Here is a 9,719-nt window from a genome sequence, read left to right as displayed (position 1 = left end):
ACACACCAATGTTGCTATAGTAACTTCTAAGACTGTCCTCTACATGTGTGCCAAATTACATAACTTTCCTACGTACGGTTCTATGGGCTGCCATTGACTTCAATGGCGGAAGAACTAGGATGAATAATAATAAGAAAACTAACAATAACAATAGGTGTCTACGCCACTTCGTGGCTTGACCCCTAAATATAGCTGCAAGCAGCAATACCGGGGTCAAGCCGAAAAGGGCACAGAAGGATGTAAAGTTGCGTTTGGATAAGCAGACTGAACAACCTAGGTAAACCTAATGATTTCAGATGAAAAAATGCAAAAGTAATCAACAAATATAATCTATGTTCTTGTCTACTGCAACTGTCCTTCGGTTATTGACAATCATGGAACATTAGAGCTTTGAAGGACATGTATGTGATAATTGCAGTGGGCAAACATGGGTCACAACATGTTACAACAAGTTAAAAGAGTCAAAAGAGACCATCCCCATGTCTCTGCGATGTTCTGATGCAGAGAAAAAGCTCTTGCAAAAACAGTTGATAACGTATTCTCATTGGTTGCTAGAGAGTAAATGGACATCCACTAGTGATTATAGTCAAAGCCATGAAAGGAATAATCCATGATGACTCATGGTTTTAGATGTGTTGTTGCAGTAGTTTTAGGCAAAAATAGCTATTTTCTATCTCAAAACCAGTAGGTGGCGCAATGACAAAATTCGTGCATGCAACCTAAGGTCATAACTGTGTTACATCTAGCTAGTTTTATGACTATACACTTTAGTTTAGTGAAGAAACAGTTGTATGACCATAGGGTGGCTTGATTTCAAAGTTTTTATTCAATTATAAGGCCAACTAGTGGTGCAAGCATACAATTTTTTTTGTGTAGCCTCAGACTGTGATCGTACATCAGCGTATCAAATATGGTGAAAAAATCTCTTTGCGTTACAAAGTTATAACCATTTATGTGTAAAAACACAAAATTTAAAGGTAATTTTTCGTTTTTTGCAATTTTCGGCCATTTCTGATAAAAATTTTAATATAACGCCAATAGAACTTTTTGTTCAGAAGGTAACGCAATGTTCTTCCTATGGTGTTTTCGAGTCGATCGGAATAACGCTCGCCGAGATATTCGCGCATGTTTTTTAAGTGCTGTTTTGCTGCGCAGGGCTAACCGTAAGGCGAAATCTGGCATGTTTGGTATCGTTGGACTCGGCGACTATTCAGGACTCCTAAAAATCAAGTCCCGTCAAAATACGTTGATCACAGCAAAAGTTATAGGTGTAAAAAACATCTGTCTGGCCACTAGGTGGCGCTGCGACGAAACTGTGCATGCACACTCAGTTCCTGACTGGCATCACAAGTACCAAGTGTCGTGTCAATAGGCCTAAGTTTGACGAAGATACAGCCTAAAATCAGTTTTTTTGCGCTCTACGTAAAATTTGTGGACGCGCTATACGACAACGGATTGGTTTATCGAAATTCTTTTGATAACTTTTTGCCGTGAGGGTCTCTAGATCCTACATACCAATTTTCGTGGCAATCGGGTAAAAGCTCTAGGACGAGTTCGCAAAAGTAGGTTTTACGAATAATTCAAAATGGCGGAAAAAATTTCATGACGTAAAATGACGTCATAGGCTCTATTCGAATCGTCTTGAGCCAAGGAATCAGACGAAACAAGAATTTCGTTTCTAGGACCTACGGATCAGAAGTTATAAACAAAAACATAAGTGCAACTTTGGACTGTTGGTGGCGCTAGAGTGTTAGAGATAGAGACTCCAAATTTGCTGTGGGGACACATTGGACTGTCCTTTATCAGTGTGCCAAATTTCATAACTTTCCTACGTACGGTTCTATGGGCTGCCATTGACTTTCGGCGGAAGAACGAGGAAGAAAAATAATAATAATAATAATAATAAGAAAACTAACAATAACAATAGGGTTCTACGCCCCTTCGGGGCTTGACCCCTAATAATAATAATAATAAATATAGCTGCAAGCAGCAATGCCGGGGTCAAGCCGAAAAGGGCACAGAAGGATGTAAAGTTGCGTTTGGATAAGCAGACTGAAGAACCTAGGTAAACCTAATGATTTCAGATGAAAAAATCCAAAGGTAATCAACAAAAATAATCTATATTCTTGTCTACTGCAACTGTCCTTCGGTTATTGACAATCATGGAACATTAGAGCACTGAAGGACATGTATGTGATGCTTACAGTGGGCAAACATGGGTCACAGCATGTTACAACAAGTTAAAAGAGTCAAAAGAGACCATCCCCATGTCTCTGTGATGTTCTGATACAGAGAAAAAGCTCTTGCAAAAACAGTTGATAACGTATTCTCATTGGTTGCTAGAGAGTAAATGGACATCCTCTAGTGATTATAGTCAAAGCCATGAAAGGAATAATCCATGATGACTCATGGTTTTAGATGTGTTGTTGCAGTAGTTTTAGGCAAAAAATGCCATATTTCTATCTCAAAACCAGTAGGTGGCGCAATGACAAAATTGTGCATGCAACCTCAGGTCATAACTGTGTTACATCTAGCTAGTTTTATGACTATACACTTTAGTTTGGTGAAGAAACAGTTGTATGACCATAGGGTGGCTTGATTTCAAAGGTTTTGTTCAATTATAAGGCCAACTAGTGGTGCAAGCATAAATTTTTTTTTGTGTAGCCTCAGACTGTGGTCGTACATCAGCGTATCAAATCTGGTGAAAAAATCTCTTTTCGTTGCAAAGTTATAACCATTTATGTGTAAAAAATGCAAAATTTAAAGGTAATTTTTCGTTTTTTGCATTTTTCGGCCATTTCTGATAAAAAATTTAATATAACGCCAATAGAACTTTTTGTTCAGAAGGTAACGCAATGTTCTTCCTATGGTGTTTTCGAGTCGATCGGAATAACGCTCGCCGAGATATTCGCGCATGTTTTTTAAGTGCTGTTTTGCTGCGCAGGGCTAACCGTAAGGCGAAATCTGGCATGTTTGGTATCGTTGGACTCGGCGACTATTCAGGACTCCTAAAAATCAAGTCCCGTCAAAATACGTTGATCACAGCAAAAGTTATAGGTGTAAAAAACATCTGTCTGGCCACTAGGTGGCGCTGCGACGAAACTGTGCATGCACACTCAGTTCCTGACTGGCATCACAAGTACCAAGTGTCGTGTCAATAGGCCTAAGTTTGACGAAGATACAGCCTAAAATCAGTTTTTTTGCGCTCTACGTAAAATTTGTGGACGCGCTATACGACAACGGATTGGTTTATCGAAATTCTTTTGATAACTTTTTGCCGTGAGGGTCTCTAGATCCTACATACCAATTTTCGTGGCAATCGGGTAAAAGCTCTAGGACGAGTTCGCAAAAGTAGGTTTTACGAATAATTCAAAATGGCGGAAAAATTTTCATGACGTAAAATGACGTCATAGGCTCTATTCGAATCGTCTTGAGCCAAGGAATCAGACGAAACAAGAATTTCGTTTCTAGGACCTACGGATCAGAAGTTATAAACAAAAACATAAGTGCAACTTTGGACTGTTGGTGGCGCTAGAGGGTTAGAGATAGAGACTCCAAATTTGCTGTGGGGACACATTGGACTGTCCTTTATCAGTGTGCCAAATTTCATAACTTTCCTACGTACGGTTCTATGGGCTGCCATTGACTTTCGGCGGAAGAACGAGGAAGAAAAATAATAATAATTAAAGCTGCAAGCAGCATTTACCGGGTTTCGAGCATTAAAGCACATCAGAGACGTCAGACGTCGTCGACCAGGCTGATACACCACATCGCATCCAGAAAAACGAAAGAGATGGTCAGAAACGGTTCATACAGACTATGTATGCTTACACACAGGTGCACCTATAGGACAAATAGGTCACATCCTTAATGTTAAGTCATTCCGATAATTTGTTAACGAGAATAAGTTTATCAGATTTATACCGTAACTTACAATTCAGAAATGGCAGTGTTTAGTTGAACTACAAGGCCATTGAGTCGTGGTATGGTGCAATGGTGTAAACAGACTGCAGACGTGCACATAAGGCACACACACAGCAACGCAACAAACCGCAAGGACCTACAGTGGACAGCAAACACAGCTGGAAAGATAATGCTTGACTTATTTAATGTCCTCCTTGATTGTGTTCTGATAACTCCAGGACTAAGCATAAGGCAAAACCTGGCATGTTTGGTATCGTTGGACTCTGCAACAATTCAGGACTCCTGTGAAAAAAGTCACATGAAAATACGGTAACTGCAGCCAAAGTTCTAGGCGTGTAAAATATGCGTCCGACCACTAGGTGGCGGTGCAACGAAACTGCAGGCTCCCTCAGGCCCTGACTGCCATCAGAATTACCGAGTACCATGTCATTACGCATACGTTTGGAGAAGATACAACCTTAAATACATTAGTTATCAGCAATAAACGGCTCTCATTCAGTGAAATCTCTCCGCTCTCTACTCACTTTTAAGTGAAAATAACAAATAACCACAGGATGGCGCTATGACAAAATTGTGCATGCAACGTCAGGTCATGACTTTGTTACATCTAGCTAGTATCATGGCTGCACACTTTAGTTTAGTAAAAAACAGTTGTAAGACCATTGGGCTCGATCAACGTCAAAGGTTTTGTTCAATTATGAGGCCAACTGCAGGCATACCATTTTTTTTGTATTGCCCCAGACTCTTCTTAAACATCAGCGTATCAAATCTGTTGAAAAAAGTCATTTTGTTGCGGAGGTATAACCATTTATGTGTAAAAAACGACAAATTTTGAGGTAATTTTTCGTTTTTTGTAATTTTCGGCCATTTCTGATGAAAATTTTAACATAATGCCAATAGACTTTTTTGTTCAGAAGGTAATGCAATGTTCTTCCTATGGTCGTTTCGAGTCGATCAGAATAACCCTCGCGGAGTTATTCGCGCGTGTTTTTTAAGCGCTATTTTCCTGTGCAGAACTAATTGTAAGGCAAAACCTGGCATGCTTGGTATCGTTGGACCCGGCAACAATTCAGGATGCTAAAAAACAACTCCCATGAAAATCTCTTGACCACAGATAAAGTTATAGGCGTAAAAGTTGTAACCATTGCATAATCACAGTATTTAGTGCCATTTTCCCCGTTATAGCGCCATCTAGTTTCCGATCGGCAAGCTTTTTATATCACGACCTTAGACCGATGGCCTACACATATTATTCAAGCCCCATGATGATATCTAAAACCCCTCTCAAGTTATGGCCGTTTAAATGTTCTAAGCTCCGCCCAGTTCGGTTTTTGGCCACTCCTTGCGTGTATGAATACAAATTTCAACTTTTTTTTGATAATTATTCATATTCACACTCCACAGAGTCAATCAACCTTGGTTAGGTTCAGATCGGACGAAAAACCTAGGACTAGTTCGCAAAAGTAGGTTTGAACGTTATCGCCAATAACTAACGAACCGTTTGATTGACAGCAATGCTTCAAGAGGCAAAGTTTTTCGTCATGAGCCGATCTATCAAATGATGTCATGTTTGTGTGTGTATGTCAAACGTCACGTGATACAGGCACCAAAATACGGTATTATGCCCCCTAGTGGCCAAATGACACCGTAATTCTTACAGGCCTTCAGGAGCAGTACACGAAGAAGCACAGTGCGTTTCGTTCCAATCGACCTTTGTTAACCCTGTCAAATCAGTCCTCAACCTTCATTGGCCGATGACGGCCATGTTTTTGGAGATACGCCAATGTCCTTATATACCCTCATGGTACATTGCACAAAGACACACCATACCAAATATGAAGTGTATCGGGCTTACGGTTGTGTAGTGATAGCCATTTTCGACCTCAAGCTTATTATAGCGCCACCTAGTGGCCAAAATCCGCGTGTTTTTTTCCTGTGACCCCGGAGTGAGCTGATACACATGTGTACCAAACCGTGTTAAGATATCTCTAACCGTTCACGAGTTATAGCCATTTTCCTGGAGATAGTCTACTTCCGGTATTGAATTTTGGCGCCCCTTAGTGACACTGAAGCGAAATTACACATTCTGTTCGATAATTATTTACCTACTCACTCCACAGATTTCTCCTGCGTTGGAACGATTCCGATCGGGCGAAAAACCTAGGACTAGTTCATTTTGGCTTGAAATGCATATTATGCAAATTAGCGAAAAAATTTGCATACCGGAAATGAAATCGGAGATATACATTTTTTAAGTTTGGAGCCAGGGATTACAATGATACCAAACACTTGAGTGTAGGATGTCCGGTTTAGAAGTTATGAGCCCCAACGCGTCGGGCATTGCTATAGCGCCACCTATGGGCCGATTTGGCTGATTCACTGTATCTGAGTAGCCTGCTAATATACAACCAGTTGACCAAGTGGCAAGTTTCTACGACTTACGGTTTGTGCTGGGCGACGCGTTTTATGGCGGAAAAATAATAATAATAATAATAATAATAATAATAATAAAACAGACAAATACAATAGGTTTTCAGCACTTCGTGCTCGAAACCCTAAATATAGCTGCAAGCAGCGATACCGGGGTCAAGCCAAACATGGCAAAAATGATTCATACGTGATGACGGTCATGATTCAAGATCTAAGTTTGCATTAGTTTTAGGGAAAAAATTGCAATTTTTTGTATCTTGAGACCACTAGGTGGCACTGTGCCGATACAATAGATGGTGCCTCAGGCCATGACTGTGATGACACATACCAAATTTAGTGTAAATACGATAAAGCGATACGGAGATATAGCCTTAAATGACTTGACCACTAGGGGGCACTGACCAAAACAATAGATGGTGACTCAGGTCATGATTGTGATGACACCCACCAAATTTGGTGTAAATACGATAAAGAGATGCAGAGATATAGCTTCAAATCTCTTGACCACTAGGGGGCGCCAAAAAGTTTACAAGCCCTCTCAGAACATGTTGCTGATGAACCATACCAAGTTTCATAACAATACGCAATTGCGTTTCTGAAATGCTTGAACTTAAAAAAAACTCAAAATGGCCGACACACAAAATGGCCGACCAAAAACCATTTGGTATCGTTTGACTCGGCATGCCTCACGAAATCTAACAAGACTACTCTCATAATTTTACATTTAAGTTTGCAGTAGTTATAAGCAAAAATAGAAATTTTTATATCTCGAGACCACTAGGGGGCGCTGTGACGAAACGGTGCATGCACCCTTACGTCATCACTGTTATGACATATACCAGGTCTCATATCAATACGCAAAAGTTTTGCGAAGATACAGGCTCAAACACATTTTGGCGTGCTCGCCCTCGCATTCTTTGATGTGTTATACGATAACGGATAGGTCTACCGAAAAGCTTTTGATAACTTTTTGTCTAGAGTGTCTCTAGATGATGCGTACCAAAAATCAAGCCAATCAAACAAGCGCTCTAGGAGGAGTTCGAAAAAGTAGGTGTTCAATATAATTCAAAATGGCCGACAGGAAGTAGGTTTGACTCAGACATATTTGGTACCGTCGGACTTAGCACGAGCCAAGGAATCAATAGAGTGAAGTCTCATGTCAGTGTGGCAAATGAATCAAATGCTATAAAGATTTTAAACAATTTCTTTACATATCCTGACCACTAGGTGGCGCTTTCCTAAAGATTTATAGGTGCGCTCAGAACATGTCACTGATGAACCATGCCAAATTTCGTAGCGATACGCCATTTTGTTTGTGAAATACTGAACTTAATGAGAAAATTCAAAATGGCCGACACCCAAAATGGCCGACCGAAAACCGTTTGTTATCGTTTGACTCGGCATGCCTCAAGGAATCTAACAAAACCACCTTCATGATTTTAGACTCAAGTTTGAAGTAGTTATAAGCAAAAATAAGCATTTTTCGAATCTCGTGACCACTAGGTGGCGCTGAGACGAAACGTTGCAGGCACCCTCAGGTCATGACTGTAATGACATATACCAAGTTTCGTGTCGATACACAAAAGTTTTGCGAAGATACGGCCTCACGTCCGTTTTGGCGTGCTCGCTGCCTTATATGTTGTCACTGTATACGAGAACGCATTGGTCTATCAAAAAGCTTTTGATAACTTTTTGTCTGGGGTGTCTCTAGATGCTACATACCAAATGACATGCAAATCGGACAAACGCTCTAGGAGGAGTTCGAAAAAGTAGGTTTTACGGAAAATTCAAAATGGCGGAAAGATGTGCATGACACAAATGACATCAATGTGTGCAATTGAATCATCATGAGCCAAGGATTCAGAGGAAACAAGAATTTATTGTCTAGGACTCACGGGTCAGAAGTTATGAGCATGAACATAAGTGGATTTTTGGACTGTTGGTGGCGCTAGAGGGTTTGAGTTAGACACACCAATGTTGCTATAGTAACTTCTAAGACTGTCCTCTACATGTGTGCCAAATTACATAGTTTTCCTACGTACGGTTCTATGGGCTGCCATTGACTTCAATGGCGGAAGAACTAGGATGAATAATAATAAGAAAACTAACAATAACAATAGGTGTCTACGCCACTTCGTGGCTTGACCCCTAATAATAATAATAAGAAAACTAACAATAACAATAGGGTTCTACGCCCCTTCGGGGCTTGACCCCTAATAATAAGAAAACTAACAATAACAATAGGTGTCTACGCCACTTCGTGGCTTGACCCCTAATAATAATAATAATAAGAAAACTAACAATAACAATAGGTGTCTACGCCACTTCGTGGCTTGACCCCTAATAATAAGAAAACTAACAATAACAATAGGGTTCTACGCCCCTTCGGGGCTTGACCCCTAATTATAATATATTATAATTATATATAATATATTATTATATTTAACATTACTGTTTTTGCTATATGAGAGGCTCATTTTACCAATAAAGAGATGTGAATGTACAGTCCCCCAAAACCACAGAAGTGAATGTAGGTGCAGCTATGTGTGCAAGCGAAAGTCCTTTTAAAAACCACAACCTACTTTTGCAGAAAATAAAATCTATAGAAACACTGTTAGATCCTTCTTTACTGACAGATGATGAATCTTCACATGTCTATTGCTCTTCTTGTCGTTCTTCTCACTGGAGGTACAGAAAACATTTCAATATATTTCATGCATATTTTGATGTCATTAAATGTTTCTTATTCTTCTGTTTAGGAAACTCTCTGACATGTTATCACTGCCTTGATCAGCAGGGCCGTTGTGAACGGCAGAAAGACTGTGGCTATGATAGCATGTGTGCGAATATAAGAAAAGTAGAATACAAACGTAAGTGCAGAATTACTATCAAGATATGCTGCTTTTGCATAACTGATCATTGTCTTATGAATTTATGAAACATCTACATAAGTGTGTTAGTTCCCCAACTTTGATATGCTTACTTTTTCTGTCTAGTCAGCCTTGCTGAAATATTAACATTTGTGTTGTTGCAGACAATGCCCATTATGTTTTAAAACAACATTAACCTTAACAAACATTACTGTGATTTTAGGTTTAACTTAATGCAAATGTAGGAGGGAAAGTGTCTGCTTCATGTTGGTTTCTGTTACGTTTACCACTAACTGTTAAAAGTAAAGTTTTTGTTTGTAAATTAGAGCTGGTCATTTATTTATGTTTTTATGTAGATGGCACAATGACAGAAACCAATGAAACACAAACACGTTGTGTGCCTGTGGATTATTGTGAGTCTTGGTCGCAAAGCTCATCCCTTGAGAGAAAAGCAGTTTCTGTAAAATGCTGTGATACCGACCTTTGCAATGACCA

The 9,719-nt window shown here is 39.7% G+C and overlaps 1 long non-coding RNA gene across 1 annotated transcript; it reads left to right on the top strand.

Annotated features, from left to right (window-relative positions):
* Window positions 1–8,951: 8,951 nt before the first annotated feature.
* Window positions 8,952–9,719, top strand: LOC135721785 (uncharacterized). The gene is made up of 3 exons (XR_010521571.2): window positions 8,952–9,042; window positions 9,114–9,224; window positions 9,581–9,719. It is a non-coding gene; the product is annotated as an uncharacterized lncRNA (long non-coding RNA).

This window comes from Paramisgurnus dabryanus, chromosome 18 (genome assembly GCF_030506205.2).
Source record: "Paramisgurnus dabryanus chromosome 18, PD_genome_1.1, whole genome shotgun sequence".
NCBI lineage: Eukaryota > Metazoa > Chordata > Actinopteri > Cypriniformes > Cobitidae > Paramisgurnus > Paramisgurnus dabryanus.
Note: the sequence above shows the minus strand (reverse complement) of the source record. Positions and strands in the feature narration are given on the sequence as shown.